This window comes from Schistocerca americana, chromosome 1 (genome assembly GCF_021461395.2).
Source record: "Schistocerca americana isolate TAMUIC-IGC-003095 chromosome 1, iqSchAmer2.1, whole genome shotgun sequence".
NCBI lineage: Eukaryota > Metazoa > Arthropoda > Insecta > Orthoptera > Acrididae > Schistocerca > Schistocerca americana.
Genome location: NC_060119.1, coordinates 715,902,440 through 715,913,216, shown reverse-complemented (window position 1 = coordinate 715,913,216; position 10,777 = coordinate 715,902,440).

Below are 10,777 nucleotides of genomic sequence, written 5' to 3'. Positions count from 1 at the left end.
CAGCAGATATGTGCTTGTACGATAGTTATTGTTTATTCCCTAATTGGACTGCTGCATTGTTAGTATTGACTACACTGTATGTTGCACTATTAATCATAGTATTTTGTAGATTATCTGTGAGTTGTAAGTCTTGATATTATAAGTGCAAATACCAGGTTTCAGAATTGATTATACTGTATAGCACAGTACACACTGTTTTTGAAACCTCATAACAGATTAAAACCTTGGGTTGGACTAGGGTGCCAACATGGAATCTTTAGCCTTTTGCCAGAATACTCTTACCGACCTATCCAGGCTCATCTCATAATCTACTCAGGGGTGCTAGTCTAACAAGGTGAGCAGGAGAGCTTCTTAGACATTTGAACAGCAGAAGACATCTTGGTAGAAATGGAGCTTGTGGAAGGAGCAGAAGTAACAGGATTTTAACAATAGCTCAGTCATTAAGAGCATTACCCTTAAGATTCCTGGTTTGCATCCTGATATGGTGTGCAGTTCTCCAAGAGGTATAAGTGTTTCTTAATCTTAACTGATTACTTACTGTACATAGCCATTCCAAAAAATTTCTCTAGTTCTGCACACGGTACTATAAATTTTCTTTGCACAAACTACCTTGGATTGCTTTTAGTCACATCATTATGTCGGTCTATAACCAGAAAAATTTTCTACCAGCAATATGTTAATGGATTCAGAAAGGGAGATACTAGTCTTCAGTATGCCACTTATAGAAATTGATGTTCGCCTTCTTTATTTCTTCGTTGGTTGTCCTCGGTTTCACATACTGCGTTGTGATAGTGGCTGAATGAGGAGTGGAGGTTCGACACTTGACTATTTTAAATGATGTAACCAACAGGTTTACATTTGCCTTTCACAGTTCTTTACTTTTACTGTTCACAACCCCCCTCCCCTCCCCTCCAGATATCTTATAGAGTCTTCTCTTGACACCCATCTCAATCTGTTACTGAGTGGGAGCTGAAGACCTTGCCATCGTGCGCCCTTAAAACCCTCTCCATCCATCCATCATCATCCAGATATACACAGTTAATATAGCCAGTTAACTATTGTTTAACTTTCGATAAGTCTCAGGCAAACATCCACATACTGCTACAATAGTTTACTGTTGAGCATTTACAAGCAGTAAAACCCTAACCCCATAGCCATTCAAATAAATTGAACAGACACTGTCATTGTTTTAACAAGTGGTCTATTGGTGTTATTTCACAGTTAAGTTGATGCATTGTTGTTGCTCTAACCAATACGGGTTTCTCGGCCATGGACTGACTGCCTTGGGACCAAAAATCAGGCCCTTATATATCCTCACAATAATAGGCACTGAAACTACACATTGTTTGATGATTAATTTACAGAAATCACAATTAAAACTTAACTCATTAAATTAACTGAATACATTGAAAAATTCTTTTTAACAGTTTCTTCTACTACGAGGGTTAAGCCGTATTATTTGTTTAAATCACGAAATTAACAAATGTAGTTACATAAATAATACTTTCTGATGAAACTGGAAATTACTTTGGAATTAAGAGCTGGCTTTGCTAACATGTTTTTGAATAGAGCCAAATAGATCCTTTAAGAATACTGTTAGTTGGTCCTCCAAATGTTTACAATTAGTGCAGAATTTATATTTGTTTATAAGTCAACAATTGAATTTAAGTTACAAGACAATTACTGATTTCAATCTGTAATGAAAGATATGAACTAGGAATTGTTGAAATAAAGTATAAAATCAATTACATACATAAAACTAAGCACGAAATTAGATCTGATGTTATTTTCAGTAAAACTGAGGGCCAACCTTTCTCTTTTATGAAAATGCAGATTATAATCATAATTTTAATGGTAATTTGTCAGACATGAAAAATTGAATTTTAAGGCGGCAGATGGCAAAACAAGAAGGGAAGTAAAACTTTTATCCCAGCTTGATTCTTCACAAAATGCAGTTAAACACACAATGCTTCCTGTGGCTAGAAGTTACTAAGTGTGTATGAATGGCATGAAAATGCAGAAATTACAACAGATTCTCCAGAATTTTATCTTTCTGATCATAAATTCTTTCAGTTAAGAGTTAAACTACTACATGCAGCTCTGCCCAAAATTCTTCTTGCCAGTACATAGTGTGGCTTCTGAACGCATTGAGAGAATAATTTCTTTTCATATAACATTTGTACATATTTCTAAATATTGGTTAATTTCTGTAAATTTGGTAACTTAAATGCCAAAGATATCATTTTCCTAGTATTTGATTGCCACTGCATGAAATCACAGGCTGTGTTGTGGTACACTGCAGATTGCAAATTCTGTAGTCCATTCCTGAACTCTTATGTGACAGTCTCCGAATCCTGGAACCTATTGAATACTATAGGTGCAGCTGGCTGCTTCACTCATGTCAGATGACTGATGACTGTAGCATTCACAGCCATCCTCACTTCCATTTGAAATGGTGAAGCCTTGCTCAAGTGATGAAAGCACAGCTAGCAGCTTGTAGTAGTGACCTAAGATTCTGTAGGGGATATGCAGATCCCTTGGTCTGTACTATAAACACTTTGCCGTTCGCACTTCTCGTACTAATTTATTTGCTTGGCGCCGTCAGTGCTAATTCGGATTGCTAGGCTTGTCACCGGACGCTTGTCCCCTTTCTGTTGATGACAAGCTTCAAACACATTGATTTTTACGCGCTTTAATTTTTCCGGAAGTCCTCCATTTTGCCGTATCGTTCCACAAACTCGAATTTTCTTTTCAAGTATCTTCTCTGCAAGTTCTACACTTATTATCCATGTAGAGGAGATGCCACTTTCCATAAGAAGGTGTCAATAGATCCATCACCGTCTTTGCTAACGGTTGTCCGGCACCGGAATATATCTTGAATGAGGAAATGTATCCCGTACTCGAATCTCACAGTATCCGAATTAGTATGTCCTATTTTGTAATTTTCGACAGATTGTAAACTTTAACATTTAACTGTCCACGCCATGGTATCATTTCTTCATCAGTTGAAATGTTTTGACTTCGAATAAACGTTTCTTTAAACTTTTTGGAAAAATAATCAATTATGAATTGCACTTTGAAAAGCCAATCGGCATTATCCGGTTTATTGTTGTTGTTGGAAAATGTAAAAATGATGATATTTGTCTGAATCTGTTGCGGGACATCGTTTTGCAAAATATCGGTGTGTCGGTCAACGGATTTGTTGAGCAGTAATCATTGATCTTAGTTTTTTTTCAGTTCCCATAAGGATAGCAAGCCCAAACCGTATTCCAATTTCAGGTCTCATAATGTCGACAAATTTGACATTTTTTAATCCACTTTCCTTCTATTGCAATTTTGACTGTAATACTTGTCGGTTTCGTTGCTAATATATTCAAATAGATCGTTCCTAATATGTAATTCTATGATATTCACGACACTGTGTATCTTTGGGAAATATGCGTGGACCCGGAAATCCTTCAGATTTATTATTGTTCCTCAGTAAATCATACTCTGTCTTCTTCGTCTGATTCATCAGAATCAGTTGGCAACTGTAGAGTTCGCTGAATTCTTCTTGGACATATTTCACTCTCTTCCAACGATTCTGCTTCACTTTCATTTTTTTTTTTTTATATCCAATGTCTTCTTCCCAATCGGCCAAGTCGTCCGGAACATCAGACATGACGTCCGCGCATTCATTGTAAATAATCGTATAGTCTCTTTCGTCTGCCATGATGAAACAAAAAAAAAACTTGTTGCCTTGTGTAACTTTTGTTACCTAAACAAAACGCCAACAGAATGTGAAAGATACTAAAGCGCTGTCACTGGCCACTGTGCTATACTATGCACACGACACCACTGTGATGTCGCCAGCCGTTGACCACTATTTCTCGCACGACATCACTGTGGTGTCGTCGGGTGGCAAAGTGTTGACAGAAAATAGTAGGGTTGCACTAAACACTATTATGGAAGCACTTGCTTGGGCAGTATAGTACATCTGGTGTGCTCATTCAGAGGGACTGGTCCCTATACTGGAACGTCAGTTAGGTGTAGTATACCAAGGGTTATGTAATTCTTATGAGGCACGAACATATTTGCAGGTTAGGAAAGAACTTAATATTGACTAACTGCGAAAAGGTAGAGATACTGTTCACATATGGTTATAAAGTTTGCAAAATACTTTGCAATAAATAAAAATGAAATATTAACTCGGAGATGAATATGTACTGAAAGAATATTTTGGACCCATGCTGTTGGTGTATTCGTTGCCATAAACAACTCTGTAACGTGTGAGACAAATGTGAGAAAATTTTGAAGGTAAATGCCAAACCAGACCTGAAATAGGTCCTTTCTATTATCAATCCACATTAAATATGGCAGAATTATCGGAGAAAGGCTGGAAAATGTAATGGAAAAAGTTCTTGGATTGTATCGTAGTGATACAGGTGATTCCAATCTTCAGCCTGTAGTGGACAAATAAGATATAGGCAGAGAATCTGGTGACACTGTACTGCACATATTTTCTGAAAATTATTTGCAAACTCTGGATGAATATATATGTGTGCTAGTAACAAATGTGTCTAAACATTTCAATTCACTGAAGCCTCAGGTATCAGAAGCCAAACGAGAATTACTGCATCTAATAACTAAAACATTGTTCAAACGGCGTGTAGTAAATTTCTCTATGCTCTTAGCAAATTTTTGACTGTTTGTCATTTTAAGGATTGGATTGTATTGGTGCTACACTAGCACATGAAGGTGATGTGTGCTTTTACACGTCTCCAGACTATTCAGTCAAATCTCATGTGAAGCTTGAGGCGTGTGGTAAATGACTGATAATTGCCAACGAAGTTAACTAATAGCACAGACAATAAAGATATTACAGCCTGTTCGGACCATGTTTTTGTTCTTAAAACACATTAAGGTTTTGGACATCCTAAAAAAATAAGTTTGTAACATTATTGATGTTGAATGAAGCGTTAAGTTAGAAAAATAGATCACCTTTAAAAGTGTGATTAGGAGAACAACTAGTAGCAGTCATAGCCCAGAGTAGGAGAATGTGGAGGGTCTCAGACAAATTGAAAACTATTGTAGTTTTTTATTGTAGACGGTAATTGCCGCATAACTAGCGACGTATGTTTCATTGCCAGCATGTGGTTCCACTGCGGCCAGAGGTGGCCATGCGGCACTTAACGTGTTAATAAAATTAGTAAGCTACTCCAAAAGGGGAACTGAAAAACAAATGCTGAAAAAACTAAGCACAAGGGCAACCGTGTGAGCAGTGTCAACTCTGAAAGAAACGTCCTACCTGTTGAGTACGTAAACTGTCACTGCAACTAATTAATTTGCCCAGATGCTTGTTGACGATAATGACACTTACAAAGAAGATTAGATGAAGGCCTTCCAAAATTGCTTCCCCGAAGATGACAATTCAGTTCCTACATTAAACATTTGCATGTACGAGAGAATGAGTCGCACAAAAAACAAGTGCAGAATCGAAATACAACTCAAACTGTTCCATAGAGGCACAGGATCTGATGAAGTGCTTATTATATTTTGTATTAAATGTAATAATTTTTTAAAAAAATGAATGTAATAGTTTACTAAGGGAAATGGATAGATTAAAGTTAGATATAGTGGGGATTAGTGAAGTTCGGTGGCAGGAGGAACAAGATTTCTGGTCAGGTGAATAAAGGGTTATAAATACAAAATCAAATAGGAGTGTGGGCAAGCTACCGTGAACAGCTTGGTGAACACATTATTGTACCCAAGATAGACACAAATTCCACGCCTACCACAGTAGTACAAGTTACATGCCAACTAGGTCCACAGATGACGAAGAGACTGAAGAAATGTATGATAGAATAAAAGAAACTATTCAGATAGTGACGGGAGATGAAAATTTAGTAGTCATGGGAGACTGAAATTCAACAGTAGGAAAAGGAACAGAAGCAAAAGTAGTAGGTGAATGTGGAATGGGGGTAAGGAATGAAAGAAGAAGCTGCCTGGTAGAATTTTGCACAGAGCATAACTTAATCATAGTTAACACTTGGTTTAAGAATCATTAAAGAAGGTTGTATACGTGGAAGAGGCCTGGAGACACTGACAAATTTCAGATAGATTATATAATGGTGGGGCATAGATTTAGGAACCAGGTTTTAAATTGTAAGACATTTCCAGGGACAGAGGTGGACTCTGACCTCAGTCTGTTGGTTATGAAATTGAGATTAAAACAGAAGAAACTACAAGCAGGTGGGAATTTAAGAAGATGGGACCTGGATAAACTGAAAGACCCAAAGGTTGTAGAGAGTTTCAGAGAGAGCATTAGGAAATGACTGACATTTACGAGGGAAAGAACTACAGTAGAAGAAGAATGGGTAGCTTTGAGAGATGAAATAGTAAAGGCAGCAGAGGATCAAGTAGGTAAAAAGACGAGGGCTAGTAGAAACCCTTGGGTAACAGAAGAGATGGTGAATTTAACTGATGAAAGAAGAAAATATAAAAATGCAGGAAATGAAGCAGACGAAAAGGAATACAAATATATCAAAAATGAGATCAACAAGAAGTGCAAAATGGCCAAGCAGGAATGGCTAGAGGACAAAAATAAGGATGTAGAAGCATGTATCACTAGGGGTATCATAGATACTGCCTTCAGGAAAATTAGAGAGACTTTTGGCAAAAAGAGAACCACCTGTATGAATATCAAGAGCTCAGATGGAAAACCAGTCCTAAGCAAAGAAGGGAAAGCAGAAATGTGGAAGGAGTATATAGAGGGTATATACAAGAGCGATGTACTTGAGGGCAATATTATGGAAATAGAAGAGGACGTAGATGAAGATGAAATAGGAGACATGATACTGTGTCAAGAATTTGACAGAACACTGAAAGACCTAAGTTGAAACAGGGCCCCAGGAGTAGACAACATTCCATTAGAACTACTGATAGCCATGGGAGAGCCAGCCACGACAAAACTCATCAATCTGGTGAGCAAGATGTATGAGACAGGCGAAATACCCTCAGACTTCAAGAAGAATATAATAATTCCAATCCCAAAGGAAGCAGATATTGACAGGTGTGAAAATTACTGAGCTATCACTTTCGTAAGCCACGGCTGTAAAAGACTAACATGAATTCTTTGCAAACGAATGGAAAATCTGGTAGAAGCCGACCTCGAAGAAGATCAGTTTGGATTCCGTAGAAATGTAGGAACACAGGATGCAGTACCAACTTATGACTCATCTTAGAAGATAGATTAAGGAAAGACAAACCTACATTTCTAGCATTTGTAGACTTAGAGAAAGCTTTAGATAATGTTGACTGGAATACTCTCTTTCAAATTCCGAAGGTGGCAGGGGTCAAATACAGGGAGCGAAAGGCTATTTACAATTTGTGCAGAAACAAGATGGCAGTTATAAGAGTCGAGGGGCATGAAAGGGAAGCAGTGGTTGAGAAGGAAGTGAGAAAGGATTGTAGCCTATCTATGATGTTATTCAATCTGTATGTTGACCAAGCAGTAAAGGAAACGAAAGCAAAATTGGGACTAGGAAATAAAATCCACGGAGAAGAAATAAAAACTTTTAGGTTTGCCAATGACATTGTAATTCTGTCAGAGACAGCAAAGGATCTGGAAGTGCAGTTGAACAGAAGGGACTATGTCTTGAAAGGAGTATATAAGATGAACATCACCAAAAGCAAAACTAGAATAATGGAATGTAGTCAAATTAAATCAGGTGATACAGAGGGAATTAGATTAGGAAATGAGACACTTAAAGTAGTAGATGAGTTATGCTATTTGGGGAGCAAAATAACTGGTGGTGGTCAAAGTAGAGCAGATATAAAATGTAGACTAGCGATGGCAAGGAAAGCGTATCTGAAGCAGAGAAATTGGTTGACATCGAGTACAGATTTAAGTGTCAGGAAGTCTTTTCTGAAAGTATTTGTACAGAGTGTAGCCATGTATGGAAGTGAAACATGGACGATAGTTTGGACAAGAAGAGAATAGAAGTCTTTGAAATGTGGCACTACAGATGAATGCTGACAATTTTATGAGTAGATCACATAACTAATGAGGAGGTACTGAATCGAATAGGGGTAAGAGGAATTTGTGGCACAACTTGACTACAAGAAGGGATCAGTTGGTAGGACACATTATGAGACATCAAGGGATCACCAATTTAATACTGGAGGAAAGTGTGGAGGGTAAAAATCGTAGAGGGAGACCAAGAGATGAATACACTAAGCAGATGCAGGAGGGTGTAGTTTGCAGTAGTTACCTGGAGATGAAGAGGCTTCCACAGGATAGAGTAGCATGGAGAGTTGCATCAAACCAGTCTGGACTGACGACTACAACAACATTAAATGTGCAGACAAATTGTATCAACTGTCTGTCTTCTCACTTACCATCCACAAAAGTGTTAGGGAGGAAAATGGTACTTGGTACAATTTACCATACACTGCGGAGTCCTCATGTAGAGGTAGAGACTGGCAGTAGTAACACGATTTTTCTAGGTAGTTTACATTTGTCTAAAGAAACTCCCTGTCACCCAAAATTATTGGAAAGATTGTGTTGGCTAAACTAAGGGTTCTTGAAAATAAAATGCTGTCCTGAAAATGCTTCATTTTTCATTCATGATTTTGTTCACTAATATAGATCCTTGTTTCTAACTACTTATTCAGTCTATGAATTTGTGACATGAAGCATTTTGCAGACCACTATACTGGAAAAGTTAAAAATCTGTTTAAGATTGACATTAGTCTTAACGATGATTTTAATTTTAACTTCATTCACAAGCAGTCACTAATTCATGGACATTGAATCTGTTATCACTAGTACAGTTAAAGATGAACATTGAGTTTGAAGTAAATGATCAAAATAAAAAAATAATAAAGCCAGTGAGCCCATTACTTCAAATGATTACCAAAATTCAGCATTCTTAGAATGAAAGATGAGAATGTTAGTAGAGAATGAAACCAATCATTTTTTTAATGAAAAGAAGCACCAGTTTTTAAAGAAACTAATTTTTATTTTGCTGTGCTTGTGGTGTTGTATTTGAAGATAGTTTCTTCTTAAAAACTGGACATTGTAATAAAGAGCACGTCCAGGAATGCCAGAGTGCTATCTGTTTCCTTTTAAATTTTGGAAACTTAATCCGAGATAGCCATAGTTCAGATGTGATATCATTCAGATGCAGTATTACTCGGGGAGGGGATCGACATGACCAGTCAGCTCTCCAGACCTTGGCACTGCTATTATCTTCTTGATTGACACCAAACTGTAGAGTAGACACCTTTCAGTCCTTCCACCAACAAAAAATCGGTGGACATACCAGGAATAACCTGGGCCCTGTGCACAGCCGTTATACGCAGTGATCACAACTACAGAGGTGGACAGTTTGCATAAATAACATAATAGATAACGCCTGTGGCTCTCTCAGCTGTTCGCAGATGACATAGTTGTGTTTAGGTATGATGTATAGTTAGTAAATGCAGAAAGAATTGAAGCTAGTAAGTGCTTAGTGCAAAGAATGACAACTGACTCTAAGCTTTTATAAAACAATGGAATCTCCAGGTTATAATATCAATAACATTAGGAAAAACGTAGATTGCTACTCACTCCAGTTGCAGACAGGCACAATGAAAAGACTGTTACACATTATAGCTTATAGCTTTCATCTGAAGCCTTCTTCAGAACAGAAAGGTGGGGGGGGAGGAAGAGAGAGAGAGAGAGAGTGAGTGCACACAGACAAACACAATGTCTGTGCAGGTGCGTGTGTGGGTGCGTGTGGTCATTACGGTGAGTAGCAATCCATCACTTTCATAACAGTTCATTAACAAACATAAGTAGATAATTATACCTGATATCTTTTGACTTCAAGATAGGTCATCAGTTATAAAGTGTTTAGTCATTTGTCCAGAGTGAGTTAAAGTGGAACAATTATTTAAACCTGGCCGTAGTGAAGATAGACTTCAGACTGGGACCATCAGGGCAGTAGTGAGAAACCATAATTCACCCACAATTCACCCTAAAAATTCTGTAGTATTGTTCGTCAGTCTCAGATAGTTCCCAAGTTTCATTGAAAGAAGAGAGAGAATATTCAGACAATCTGTGCATTTTGTCTTACATTTGTTTAATTAGCACAATAATGTTATGAGCTACCTTACTACTTCTGTGGTGAAGGAGTTAAGATACAATGATTGCTTTGGGTTAAAACAGCGGAAAGAACACTTGTGCTGTTACACATTTCTTATACTAACTGATGTTATGCTCCAGGTCATGGATTCATTCAGCAACGGAGGTGGACTGCCTCACAACTTCCTCTTCTCTCTCTCTCTCTCTCTCTCTCTCTCTCTCTCTCTCTCTCTTTCTCTTCCCCCCCCCCCCTCTTCCCACCCTCCCACCTGTCCCCCTTCCTCCCTCCCTCCCATTTTTTTCTTCTTACATTCACATCTTTCCACACCACAACATGTTTTCTAACTCAGTCTACATCTCACCTCTTCCATAGACCAGCAGAAGCCCGCACACAAAAAAAAAACCTTATGAATTTTGTGGAATGTAAAAGTACTAGCATGTACAAATGATCGTCTTTTTAGGGGTCTTCCTCATTTTACTCCCATTATAGTGTAGCTCTAGTGACTGTGATCACACAATTCATGAAAAGTTTACATTGCAGCTACTTTGTACTTTGGTTTCTGCAAATGAATGCATAATCAGTTTCCAACAACACTATCTTTTGGCAGGATATGTGTATCCATCAATATTGCTGTTTTCTAAATACTTAAAAGAGTCTTTGAAGATGGG